Below are 14948 nucleotides of genomic sequence, written 5' to 3' on the forward strand. Positions count from 1 at the left end.
GAAACCCGCAAATAAAACCAAATATTGTACTTTCATTAAAACTAAAAGTGTTCATTATAAGCAAGGAAGGCTCTCTATTTTATCCTGTATCAAATGCTAATGAGAACATTTCCTTATACCCTGTTCCCTACTAAGGAACTGCTATTTTCCCATTACTTAAATATAACTAAAGAGAATAAATCTAATTACAAAACCACTACAGTGGAAGCTTCACTACCCTTAAGACTTGGAGGTTATTCTATTTATTGCCATGATATTAGAAGGGGTTTAGCCACTCCATTTTTCAGTCATTTACGCAATTTTTCAATTTTCTGAACCCACAGCATTGCCAACATCCTTTTGGGCAAATGAGTTTCCATTAAGCAGCAGCACTCCTTTGCCCAAAGGATTCAGGAATATATCAGTGCAGGACTAACATGAGCATGAAAATTAACCTGTTCACACCTGGGACAGTGCTGCCTTTGCTGCAAAACATGGAGATGAAACACCTCTGGTGATCACAGCCATCCTCAACCATCCATCCGACAACAGGACCATGTTCTTTGCCTGCAGCCTAGTGAAAAGTGGTGTGACCTCCCTGATCTCTGCCTTCCCAGGAGGCACCTGTTGATCTCAGGCACTTAATGGTGCCCAGGTGACCATCAAAAGAAGCTAACATCATTCTTAAAAACACAAAAGAAAAGGAAATTACCCTGCTGCAAAACCTGGACATCATTATCAATGTTTAAAAAAATTTAAATGTGTTCAATACCCTGTAAATTCTGATAAATAAAAGTGTCCCAGTGGTAACTTAACTCTAACATGCGAGAGATCTGAAAATACTTGGCCTTGTGAAGATAAGGAATAACACCATAAATATATATTTTAAAGGCTGATGCACTTCTAAGAATTTTCTGAAACCCCATGAAGAGCTGCCTCCCTTCGGAGGAGGGGAAGGGACAGACAAGCACAGCCACACAAACTGAGAAATCCACATTTAAATTTCAACTCTCCTAGCGCCTTTACCATCTATTAGTTCAGAAAAGGGATGTCATTACAGTGCCTACCTTTCACACCAAATGTCTTTCTTCCTCTTACTGAATTCACAATTCCCACTCTGGAACGAGGGGTGTGACCTTTATATTCCCAGACATCAGCTGGAAATTATTAAAACCTAAGGAACCTGGATTTATGTCTCTATTCCAAAAGAGACAATGTGTGGCTCTGAAAATAGATTTCCTTCTCCTTGAGTAAATTCTTAAAACACCCCTTTCCTACTCAAAACGCAAAGGTGTTTAAGATGATTTTATTCCTCAGAGGTTTGTCACCTATTGCTGAAGGCCAGTGGCACTAAACACTAAAATAAAACCAGCAGATAGGTCTTTCTGGTAGTGCTTTAACACTGTCAAGTGTGTGCCTGGAACAGCTTCCAGCAGCTGTTTAATGTCTCCATCAGCTCTCGAGTTAACCATTATCTCCAGCATAAATGTTAAGATCTTCATCTCTGCACCTTTTCCTCACGGAAAGTCTCCGACTGCCTTAATCACAGCACCATAAAAGCTGGCAGGGACCTCGGGAGAGCTCTAGCCTGACTCCTGCTCAAAGCAAGGGCAGCTCTGAAGCCAGATCAAGTTGCTCAGGGATTTATCTGGTTGGGATTTGTAAAGGTCTGGGGAAGAAGAGGAGTCACAACCTCTCCGCGCTCCCCGTTCCTCTGTTTGGCATCCCCACGGTGAGAGGGGCTTTGCCTCGTGCCCTGCCAGAAATCCCTCCTGCTTGAGTTCGTGCCTGCTGGCAAGTGGTCAGTGGACTTTCAGCACCTACAGGGTTGGACAGGCTGAAGTATTAAAAACATGAGCCTAACAAGCGTGTGTCTTGCATTCCCATCCTGTCTCATGGTTGTAGATACTCTGTTTCAGATGCTCCATCCACACCCCTGGCTTCGTTTAGTTTGAAGTCCCTCTGGTTCTCAAAACCTTAACCATCCTGGGAAACGAAAACAAATACAAGAATTTGGTAGTACATGAACAGAATAAAAATACTGGAAAAGAAGCCTGCGATGTTTTAGCACTCCAGCTAAAGGAATAGCTGGTCAGGGATTATTCTTTTACTTATTTTCTTAAATTAATACAATATCAGATGAGTTTCAGCTGACATCCTCTGCCACTGTGACTGTACTGTCCCTCAACATGGTACCACAGCACCTCTCATGTAATACTAAATGTTTCATACAGTAATTACATACAAATATATCACAGAATGGCTTGGGTTGGAAGGGACCTTAAAGTTCATTTAATTTCAACCCTCCTGTCACAGGCAGGGACACCTTCCACTACTACCCTAAAATTTGTTAGTACAGGACTTAAAGAGATCTTTGAGGTCATCAAGCCCAGCCTCCTGCTGTTAAAAACAACCGTATTATTTCATGCCTTTCACAAATTTAACACATACAGTTCTCAGTGGAATGAGAATTTTGTCCTGATATTTGGGCAGGTCTTCCAAAAATCTCACTGTGCTGATGCAGAAAACTTATTTGTACAGAGAAAGTTCTCTTTTTTTTCAGCTCTTTGCATTATAGTCAGACCCAGCTCTGAGAGGTGATTAATTATCTCCATTTATCTCTCAGAGATTACAATCAACAAAACTGTAAGAGTCTCTCAATTAATGAGTCTTCAACGCAGTGCTTGGCCAAATAACATTCCTGTGTCAGTCCCTTCAAAACCAAGTTCCAGCTACAGATAAATGAAATTCTATAGTTTGGTTTTGTTGGGTTTTTTTGTTTGTTTCGGTGGGGTTTTTTTCCCACTTCCAAATGAGAAATTTATATTTATCACATTGCTTTCCCAAGTACTAGGGTGTATTTATCCCACCAGCAAGCAGCCCAACCACCATGGAAATGTGTCAGTGACACTATGGTTAAACTCCCATTAAAAGGCTTGTTGTCTTGGATATAGCAAAATATAATGTAACTCAAAATACAATATTATACTGGCTTACCCAGTCACTGATGTAATAATTCTATACCCCATTGATAGATTTATTAAATGTATAGTAGAAATGTAAATGAAGCCACTCAAGCAGAAAGCAGGGTTTCAAACCCTGACTCCTTGGTTGCAAATTTGTGCTTTGTCAGAGAGGAAAACGGCACAAAGCAGGTTTTTTTCGAGCAAAGACAGTAAATCATAACACCCACTTCTCCAAGGAATGCAGATGAAATCCCACAAGCTTGGGGACGATATGTGCAAGAAAATGTTTACAAAAAAGCAATCCCAACAGTTCTTGAAACACATTCAGCAGTCCAGGAATGATGGACAGGTCACGAAAGAAACCAAGAAACACCTTTCCCTCCAGCACAATTTATCAAATTTCCATACAGGACGGCACATCTGCCTTTGGGGCATAAAGCTGCCTAGGAGAAGCAGCACTAGTTACCAAAACATTGGGAAAAATCAGCAGAAGGCAGTTGGAAGACACACGGATGCTCCAGGGGAAAGAGCTAGCAAAGTTCTGTGGCTGCCTCACCAAATATGACACCACTTACCAAAATATCAGTTTACCCTTGGGAGAAATAACTTCTGAGGATGACTAGAGCCCAAGGAAGAAAAATCCAAGGCAGTTCACTAAACCCATCTCCAGGAATACAGGTGATGAGCACGGGATTGCTGGAGGCCAACAGCGCTTTCATCGGCCTCCCCCCCAACCATCAGCTCGGTGATTGCCAACCCTCAGGGCTGAATGGGTGTCAAACAATGCAGCAATCAGCACTCAGGGATTTTTTTATGGGTTTGCAGCTGAAGGAAGAGACATCAGCTGAATCCCAGAAGAAGTCGTTTTGCTGGGGATCTGTCATTTCTGAGCTGCCCTGGCTGAGCTCCTTCAACCCTCGGGATGGAGGTGACGTTTTGGTAACAACCTAAACGTCATAATTACCCACTACAGAACCTTGGGCCTGAAGTGACATTATTTGGGTGGTCTACTGAAAATTCCTTAAATTCTGTAGCAGAAAAGCAATGCCTAATGCAGATTAATTTAATTCAGAGTGCTCTCCCTCTTTCCTCAGCGTTCTGCTTTTAACCAGTGCTGCTGCACACCCAGCACGGCCAACTCACCTGCCTGGGCTCCTTCACTGCAGCTTTTTAATCCTTCAGCAAAAGGGACTTAAAAACTGACCTACAACAAACAGAATCTGGCATTTGACTACACACACTGGATTTTCAGTGAAAATCACATCATTCTCCTTCCAGGCTACAGGGGGAGATAATCAGGACGACACACAGCACAGTGAATCTTTGATTTGGAATATCGAGAAATAGGTTTTCTTCACAAAATGTTCAAAAAAGGGAGAGGTCTGACACAGGAGAGGTGCCTGCTGATTACCTGGCAGTACTCCTGTGTTATGGGAAGTCTGTCAGAGTCTAGCTCAGGACTGCCATTTTCAGATTTTTAAATAAAGAGAATAGTTCTCTTTGATTTCTTCCTTTGCAAATCTACGAGTACATACGTGGATCAGTGAAGGGGGGAAATCACTGTTGGTTAGAGCCAAGTCCCTACAGACCTTCAGAAATCCATAGAGAATTAATACAGCAGCAGTTTCCTCTCTCTAGGTCCCACCTCAAAGACATTTGCCCTACAACGCTCAGTGCTCAGAGATGAGGCAAAAGCAGGTTATTGCACTGCATTGTTTTCACCTTCCAACACCTACAGCAAAATCGGGGAAGTATCAGACAACCCAAGACAAAAATTAAGCAGGTGGTTTTTAACTGTGTTCTAAAATAGATTATAAATCATAATCTCCAGGTAGGAAAAAGCAGTGACACAAGAAGCATTTTATCTATTTTAATATATTCATGTGGCTCTCTATATACAGAAATGTTTGTTTATCACATGGTCTCTCATCCTATACAAAGCAGATTCTCACTCTCCTCACTAAGTCTTCTAAACTTCTGTTCTTTTGCCCTGTTTTGCTTCAATATGGATGCTTGCAGAGTAAGGTTTAGATAAAATTTGCCAGTACAATAGCTAAGCCTGATATAATAGAAGATACACTGATAATTGAATTTTGGAAGTACAATAGCATCTCATTTACGGTATTTTAACATTATAATAGCAATTAGAATGTAAATAACATTCACAGAACGTTGTGTAACACCGTTATTAAAACATTTAAATAACATAATAATGCTATTTAACACTTCTAAATCTGTTCTTTTAGCCCAGAACATTTCCTTACCCTCCTTGAAGAATGGCAGAAAATGCCTTTACATTGTGACAGCCAATGGACTTGTTCTCCATTCATTGCTTCTCCTATAGGAAGAAAGGCACAAAGCAATTTTTCCAAAAAATAGTTGAACATATTCCTTTTAGTTATACAGGATTACGCCACTGCTGCAGATGGTGAATCTTCACTTTTCATAATACAATGCTCTGATATAATTTAGTTCCCAGTTTATTTACCCCAACAACAGAGCTCCTTCCACACCTCTCAGTTAGGTGTGTTTCATGTGATAGATTATCCAAAATTGAGATAAGATCTGATATCATTATTATGGCAAAATATTTCAGATATTGCCTTTTTCAGAGACTTAGAAATGGATCCAGAACCTTTTAAAGGAAACAAAATAGGATCAAGTGAAGTGGTTGTATCCTTCTAGTTGTCAATTAATTTTAACTTTTTTTTACTAAAAAAAAAAAACCAAAACAACAAAACAGAGATTATTTTTAGATTTTACACTTTTTAATTCTTGCTGTTTATCAGCCAGGTAACCCAAAGCAAATATTTTCCAGTTAAATAACTAACACTGGAATAGTCCCAGGATCATGTGGAGAGGCCCCTCACAGCCATAGCATGAAAAGGGGAAACAAGGACAAGGAAGGCTCAAACAAAACAAGCTGCAAAACCAAAATCCGAAGAACAAACCCAGAGGCAAGGGCAAAAGAAAAAAGATAAGCACAGAACAACTGAGCACAAGTGGCTGCAAAAACGACTTGAAAAGAAAAGAGGATCCAGAAGGGAACAAGACCAGAGAGAAGAGGATGGAAAGAAGAATAAAACACTCAAACTTTTGTCAAGTTGGACTGAAGGCTGGTATTTCACTGTGTTATTTCCCTGGGAGTGTTTGCAAGCCGGAAAATGAGCACTCAGAAAGAGGGAGAAGATAAAATCCCAGCCCTCAAGTGGAGTTAGAAGCTAAAGTAACAGAGAGCTGGTGGAAAATAAATGCAAGTAAATGAAGAGCTGTGGAGAAGAGGAAGGAAGGAGGTGATGAAGAGACTCTTCCCCCAGGTGCACAGGGGAAGGATGGGTGGTGATCACCTTGAAGGATGGCAGAATTCTGACTTGATGTGAGGAAAGAATTATTTTTACAGTGAAGGGGTCAAACACTGGAACTGGAGCCCAGAGGAGCCGTGGGATCCCCACCCTTGGAAAGCTCCAAAACTCAGCTGGGTAAGGCCTGGAGTGCCCTGCTGTGGTTGGGTCTGAGCTGAGCCAAAGGCTCCACCAGGTGACCTCTGTGGATCCCTTCCAACCCCCTTCTTTGGAAAACACCAAAGGGTTCTACCCCAAGAACCCTTTTCCAGAGTGGGGAAAGTCTTCACAGTTTGGTATCATTTCTGATAAGAAATGAGCCTTTTAGCTGGAGAGATTAAATATGTTTTTCCCTCGGCTTCACACAGGAGATCTGACCTTTCGCAGGAAATGTGATGATTAGATGAAAACAATGACTCTGGGAGGGTGAAGGTCACATATTTGTCTTGTGAAATAAATTCTCCATGTGTTATCTGAGCTGCTCAGTTGCAAATGTGCAGGCAGTGCTGTTGTATGGTGAGAACACCTTTATTTTCAGGATATAAGGCAGTGAATAAATGATGAGTCCATTGGTGGAGACATTCACCAATTAACCAGCAGCAGCTGTTTGTCTTCTTTTTTAGGGTACAATTGATTAAAATTGCATGCTTCATTTAAGCAGAATTCTCTTGTACTTCACCAAAGGGGGAGAGAAGACTTCTCTTCTGATTTATAGAACATTTTTCCAGCTGAATACAAATTAGAAACTTATTCTGCTTTGTTGTGTAGAATATGCAGACATGATTTGAAAAATCAGAGTTAAAGTATTGGGAGTGTTAATCAGGAATAAACTGGGAAAAAAAAACAAACAGTTGGTGAAGAAGTTATTTCATATTTAAACCCTCCTTCCTTTTCTATTTAGTCCATATGTGCATGTATACAGAGACACACAAATATATGTTATATATATGTTATGAGATACCTACAGCAAAACTACTCAAAGAAATTTGTGCTTTGTGCTGGTGTAAAATAGAAAAGCTCAAAAGCAGGCAGAAAGTGTCCAAACAGGCAGCAAAAACTGCTGCTGACACCTCAGCTCCTCAGTGCGGCTGGAAAACCAGGGCAAGATGCATTGAGTGAAGGCTGAAACTAATGAAGTATTCACCAGAAACAAGGTGTACCTTTTTAACAGGGGTAATTAATCTCTGGAACAATTTACCTACCTCTGTAGTGGATTCTCCACGGCTGTTCCCTTTCAGCCATGAGCAAGAATTTCAAATGAAAATCCTGTTGCTCAGGTTATGGCAGAGATGAGATGCTGCCTGGAATGATCCGGGCAAAGTGTCCAGGAGTGCTTTTCAGCAAAAAAAGTAATGTCCAGAAAGCTCTGATTCCTTGAGAAGCTGCAGGTTTGTAACAAATGCGTGAAGAAATAAATCTCAGCTCTGTAAGTTTTGCCTCAAAACAAGGGAATCTACTTGAGCTGACTTCACTTGCATCTAAGTCTCCACACAATTCTAAAATATTATCAGTTTTAAGCATTAAAAGCATCTATAAAGACGTGCTCACCTTTTAGGAGAGCGCTCCTTCATTGTGGAAAAAAACAACTGCAGTGTCAGCTTGGAGATTTAACGCAAAAGGCTCCTGGTAAAAAAACCCATTCCTGAAGTGGTTTCAGGTAGTATCTGAAAAAACATGCAAAACTAGAACTCCTGAAAACCTTGAAAATGAGTTGGCTGGTTCCAAGCAGGTGTTATGCAAGATTGAGAATGTTTATTTGGGGAAAAATGTATTTATTATTTAATTGTAATAATTTTCTGAGCATCTCCCACTTACAGAAGTTACTCTTGCTGTTAAGAACACTCCTCCTGTAATTGGCCTCATCCTACTGGGCACCTCCAAAAGCCGTTTTTAACGACTTCAGAAGTTGTTCAGACACCTGAAAAGAAATATATTCTCAATAAAAAATTCTGTCTAAGTAAGAGCATGCATGTCTACACTTTCCTTGACAGAAACATTTCTGGGATCATAATCACATTCTTGCTAAATCCAGAAGGCATGAGACAGTCTTCATAAAAAGTACACAGATGCTTCTCCACCTGCTTACCTTGAACAACCAGCACTTGGCTAAAGAAAAAAGAGTTTAAAAAATAATTTTAAAAAACCCAGAAGAAAATCAGTAACATTTTATTCATAATTTTAAAAATTATGTTAGAGAGTACTCTAGAGACTATTGTAATTTTAATTTAATGTACAGAATAACTATAATCCATATTAGTTAACCTGAATATTGAAGTAAAATGATGTGATTCCCCTCTTGCTTGCTCAGAAAACACATTTTTAAAGCCTTTTTTTTTTAATTTTATTTTTTTTTTTTTTTTTTAAATCTAACTAAGGAAGCCTTGGATTAGTCATTTCATTATAATTTAAAATCTGTGCCACTTTCTGTTGGTGAACACAGGGGTAAGTGGACTGTAAGTAAAAGCTCCTTTAGGGCTGGTGACCTTTAATCGATACCTGGAGGACGTTCTTGGCTCACAGCCACCCACCACGTGCTGCGTGGCAGTTTGCTCATGTCCCAAAACAAAAGTGATTTAAAATTGGCCCTCACAGGGAAAAAGCTGATTTCTAAATAACCTTAACTGTGGCTGTGAGTTAGTGGTTCTCATACGAAAAATTTAGAGACAAGAAAAGGCATTTTCACACATAAATATCTCAAATCTGCACATGTAGTTAAGGCAATGTCTGAATATTAGACATATTTGCAAAACACCAAAGGGGCACAGCATGTTTTTTATTTGCATCTAAAAATTTGAATGCTAAAATACTTCTAATACTCTTCAGAAAATGAGCAGGTTTTGTGTCAATTCCAAAGTCAGTATTAATCAAATATTTAAAGCATCTCTGAAGTCCAGCAGAGAACACCTGCTATTTCAAAAAAAAAAAAAAACCAAACACCAGAATCATTCAAAAGTGTTGCATTTATTCGAATTTATTGTAACATTTACGTATTTTTGAACGCTGGGTGTAATCAAAGGGGTATTTAGAGAACAGAAAGAAGCCAACTGGACAAATCATAAGAAACGTTGGTACTAATACAGTCTAATTGTGCCACCTAGTGACAAACTTTCCTCGGGAAATTTTGGAAGGACATGACTATGTGACCCTAGAAAATGCATTTATCAACTGGAAAACAACCAAAATGTGGAACCTTTACAGCCAAACCAGCAAAACTCTAGATTTTACCACCACCACCACTCCGTATTTAGTCCCAAGGGAAACAAATACTCAGGGTTCGTTTGGGATAATACCTAAAAAGTGAATTATTTAGAAGTATTGGTTTGGTAAAAGTGACTGCAGAGTTTGGGAGAACGAGCTGGGCATAGAACTCCAGGTGGGGTCTGTAACCTGAAGAAAAGATTGTGCTCCCTGCTCCATTAATCTTTTACACTTTGTCATCTACAACTTGTGTAGTTTCCAGAGTCAGAGGGTGAACAACAGTGTTTTAGCAAGCACAAGACTTCAGACTTCCCACCAACCTTCAGAAATCCCAAACACCAGAAAAGGAGGCACTCAGCAGCAGAGGAACCGAGCTCTCAGTCCAGTTATTTGGCCAAAGAAATCCTCAGAAATGGTCGGGATCACACAATCCAGCTGCTGTTTTAGAAAATCACAGAGTGGTTTGGGGTGGAAGGGACCTTAAAGCTCATCCAGTTCCACCCCCTGCCACGGGCAGGGACACTTTTCACTATTCCAGGTTGCTCCAAGCCCTGTCCAACCTGGCCTTGGACACTTCCAGTTCTACTGCCAGCCTGCCCAGGTAACTAAACCCTGCTTAAAGGAACTTAAAAATTCAAACATTTCCTGAACGATTTTCAAATTCATGTTTGCAGGACGTGATCTGGCCACTGCATCCCCCACCCAAGAAACCACAGCTTAGAAATCTGCACACAGATTTCTGTGAGCATGATTTTATTGCTTTAACTGTTATTTCTGAAGAGCTTTTCCTCGTCTCCCCTCACCCTGAGTCACATTTTTCTCTCTTCACTGGTGTTCCATTGTTACTCTTCATTAAGCAGCAAAGCATAAACAACAGAGTGCTTATTAATTGATATGTTTTACCTACAGGAGTGAGAAACAAACACAACCTGCCCCTTTATAACTTGCTAGAACCACACTGTGATGTACTGTCCCACTTGAATAAGATTGTTCCTAATGATTTATTCAAGAAAGGTCGTGACTGTAAGTCACTGAAAGGAACGAGTGTAGAAATAATGAGCAGGTGAATTTGAATATTCAGCAGCTCATTCAAAGCTCAAGAAAACCTGTGGAGTCCTTAAATATAAACAATACCATTTAGTCCATCCCATTACAGTCTGATGGGTAAAATGAAATGCACCTACAAAAGGCAAAGTTATTATATTTCCCTCCCTTTTCAGAGACTCCAGATTTTTTTAAATCACAGTATTTATTATTATAAGAGATACCAGTTCTCATTCCCATGACCATGTAGCCCTTCCTAACACGTTCCAAAAATGTTCCAGTGCTGCAGCTTTCTTTAGCACCATCAGAGGAAACAGTCAAAGTTATCTTTCTGGAAACTTTCAAAGTTAAGGTGACATAAAGGTGAAATTCTCTCAGAAGAAGCAACACAATTACTGGGAATGAAGAAGAAAAATAATAAAGCAAGGTTTTTTTCTTAATCAACATGTAGAATTACACGTTCTTTCTTCTAGAGAGGTGAACAGAAATTCAAAGTCAAGAGATCACTCATTATCTAACATTTACTTTTTTGCTTGCAGCTAAAAACTTTATTAAAGTTAGACCCCACATCTCAAGGTTACTCTACCTTGAGAAAACAAGCTGCATTTTCATAATCCTTTTAACCACACACATGTCACAGACACATTAACAACGTTTTCTGGAAGACAAATTTGGCTTGCTTTCTATCAATGGAAAAATTCCCATTTAAATCAAAGGCCAAACATTTAGTTCTGCATTTGTATTGAAGCAGACATTCATATTAAATATCATCTGCACATCCAACACCAAGGAGGACCTGATTTGGCAGAGCAGAGCTATGCCAGGCACGGTGGCTTCCCTAGGATTTTGGCTGGAATAATGACTGTGGGGTAAAAGCCAGGGAATGAAGAGTGACTCCATTTATGTCTTTGACAAAACTCCCACTGACCTGGTTAGGGTTGGGACACTGTGACATGAAAAGGTGTCCAAAAGCCACGGTGTGGGATTTTCTGGGTCTCAGTTGATGTTCACGGCGTGACAACAGCTCTGGGATGGAACCCAGCAGTGACAGGGCCCAAATGCAGCCCAGGGCTCTGAGCCAGGGCAGTGTCACATGAAAACGCTCTCCTCATGGCAAAACAAACCAAACTTTTATTTCAGGGCACGTTGATCCTTGCCAGCTCCCACTGACAGAGACTGTGTGACCAGAGAGCAGCCACGACAACATCAGCTCAGTTCAAACAGCGACGGCAAAAAAATGCCCAGTCCCAGCATGCACAGTCAATCCTTCCCAAAGGCAAAGTTCTCACCCTTCTGCCTCTGTTTTTATGTGTGTTGTGCAGAATTCCTTCATCAGGAGACATCCACAATGTGCAACATTTTCACGTCTCATGCTTCATTAAGTAAGCTGTTGAGTTCCTTAAAAACTAGCGAGGATAAACAAGTGGTAATAAATGAAAATCTCTGCAATGGGAGCCGAATCAATAGAATTTGTACTTACAACAAAGTAGGCACAAAATACTTTTTTTTTTATCTACAATAAAAATAAACTAAATTAACTTTATGTAGGCACTGTGTTGTGCAGGATTCAAAGCTTTAGAAATCCATACCCACAGAGAAAGAAATAAACCTGAGTGCAGAGAAAGGCAAACACCTGTGACATAAAAACACTGGGGGGTGTGTGTGTGTGTGTAATATATTTTATTGGGCAAATATAAAAACCAGCCACATCAATCAAATCCTAAAGAGGCATTTGGAATATCTTGCATTTCAGAACACTAATTCTAGAGTACAGAGGCTTCTCTATCATCCATCAGAGTAGCAGCGACCACTCAAAGTTTCACTGCTGCCAAAAGCCGTAAAGAAAACTGAAGCCATGAATTCCCAAAACAACTGCTGAGCCTCACACTGCTGACACAGCAGGGCTGCTCATCTCTGCAAAACCTCTGCTGCTGCTGGAAACACCTTCTGGTTCAGAGGGAGATCATTCTGAATAACCCCATAACTGCTCCTCAAACTCTTTGGGTTAAGTCATGACTCCTTTTCACCCGCTGCCACCAAGCGACCGAAGCTTTGCCTTCCACTTCATCCCTTGTCAACTGCCCCTAAATCCATCAGCACCTCTGTTTACAGCACTGTCTGTAATAGCTTCACTTTGCTCATTTTCCATTACACTGCACACCTTCCTCTTTCACTGCTCAGCATTCCTTCCACACACTCCTCTTTATCCCCCCAAAACCCACAAATTCATATTCCAGGCCACAAAAAAAATATATTTCTGCATTTTCATCCAAAGCAGAACATCACCACACCACTGGTATTTTCACACAGTTCCTGACACCTTCCAAGAAACTTCCAGGGAATGTTTTTCATCAGTTTATGAAGCAGCATCTCTCTGACAGACAGCCTGATGTGTCTCTATTCCCTGCACTGCTACAGCACCAGGTTTTGTTGCTGCCCCATCAGACATTTTGGCCCCCACCCAAACTTCTTGTCTCTAGTTCCTGTCATCTGGAACAAACTGTACTAACACTGTCTAGCTGACTCTACATCTCGTTGCAAATCCAGGTCCAAAATGTCTTTTATTCTCTTCCCTGTGAGTTATCTCTCTTTCTTCCTCCTCCTCTGGCTCTCTAAAGCATTAACTCTGCAGCACGATATTATACTGATGAACTGAAAACACAATGCTGGTCTTGTTTTCTTCTAAACAACAGAAAGAGAAGAGAAAACAGATTAAGACATCCCATTACATTAAAAAAAAAAACCCAAACCACTAATAAATTAGAATAAAATTCCAGTTAGGCCTGCTATCATCTGTCTTCTGAAGATGTCTTAGTGCTTAAATTATGCTGAAAGCCATTCTCTGAAACAGCTCAGGGAAAAACGTGCTTGCAAAAGGTACCCAGAGCTACTGGTTTGCTTGTCGTGTCATCATTCCAATGGAGAGTAAACCCAGACCTGATGCCAGGCTGACAGCTCTGTGGACAATCTGCACAGCTACACTGCAGATAATGAGAGACCCAACGGTTTTATTAAGCAAATGGTGGGGATGAACTTGGTAATACACAAGAAGAACTTGGTTTGAGTAGTTTTTTTTTTATTTCTAATTATGAAAATGAAGGGCATTCAGACTGTGCTCCACACTCATCCAGTCCATCCCTCAGCCCTTTCCTGGAGGTGACCTGGGGGTGGAAGGTTCTGGCAGCGACAACCCAACCTCTCTCTTCCCCACCATCTCCTCTTCCAACCACCCAGCACAGAAATTAATGTGTTCAGCAGACTCAGCCAACCCCCAGCAGCTCCAGGCTGGCTCAGAAAGTGTGATGACCACAATGCTCATGGGAACCAAACACCTCCTACTCCTCATGGACAAAACACCAGGCCTTTCCAGAATTACTGGTTTGGTTTAAATGGCATAAAACTTAATCTTACCTATCCTTATCTACAGAAGGATACCATTTATCAATAAGAAAAATCATTACAATTGCTCAAGCTACTGATTTGGGATATTGAACAACTAAAAAAATACTGAAAAATGTATTTAATTTACTTTTAATCCAGTCAAAAATAAAACTTACATAAACTTCATGGCAGTCTTTGACAAAGTTAGTAGCAATAATACTTGATTATTTTGCATTTTCTGCCACTGCTGAACTGAACAAAGTCACTGCCTTGTGCCCAGAACCTGCTGGAAGGACAAAACTGCTTCTGACCATCCAAGACTCCATCAGAAAAGAGGATATTCTCTTGGTTTAAATCCTGTAGGATTACACTAATCTGAAAAATCCAGTCACATTTCATTTTCCATTAGGTCACATTTCCTTTTCTTTAATAAATCTGTCTGGGATTTTTAATTATGTTTTTAAATTTTCAATAATATTGAATATGTTAAAAAACTTCCTCATAATTTCAAGTTAATTTCATTTAAATCCACAATTGTCAAACAAGAGAAAGAACCATGGAGTGTCTTATGTGCTTGTCCCTCTCTTTCACCTGAATGTGAACATGAAGAATCTCAAACACAAGCAACTGTACTACATATACATGCACAATTTCAGCTCAATTCCCATAACATTCTCATCCAATGCTGGGCAACCAGTGAGTTAAAATTGGATATTTTTTAATGTCCTGATTCGAAACCCTTTGTTTTAAATCAATCTGTCACTGGTTGTCAGACCTTTAAAGAGCAGTAATGCAAAACCAGTATTTTACCAGACAACAGATCCTTAAGTGGAAATTAAAACACAGTGGAAGTGTGAATGGCCTGTGCTGCTGCAGCCTCTTTCATGTGATGGAAATTCTCTACTCTACCTTTACAGTTTGCTCAATAAACTATAATTTAGTTACAGTATAAGCAAGGTTAAATGTTGCTGTCCACAGGCCAAGGGAGAAGTTTAACAGTCTTCAAATGAGATGGGTATTTTTCACACTTATTTGCTGT

Source organism: Empidonax traillii, unplaced genomic scaffold (genome assembly GCF_003031625.1).
Source record: "Empidonax traillii isolate 1590-97213 ecotype Southwest subspecies unplaced genomic scaffold, ASM303162v1 scaffold929:size235512, whole genome shotgun sequence".
NCBI classification, from domain to species: domain Eukaryota; kingdom Metazoa; phylum Chordata; class Aves; order Passeriformes; family Tyrannidae; genus Empidonax; species Empidonax traillii.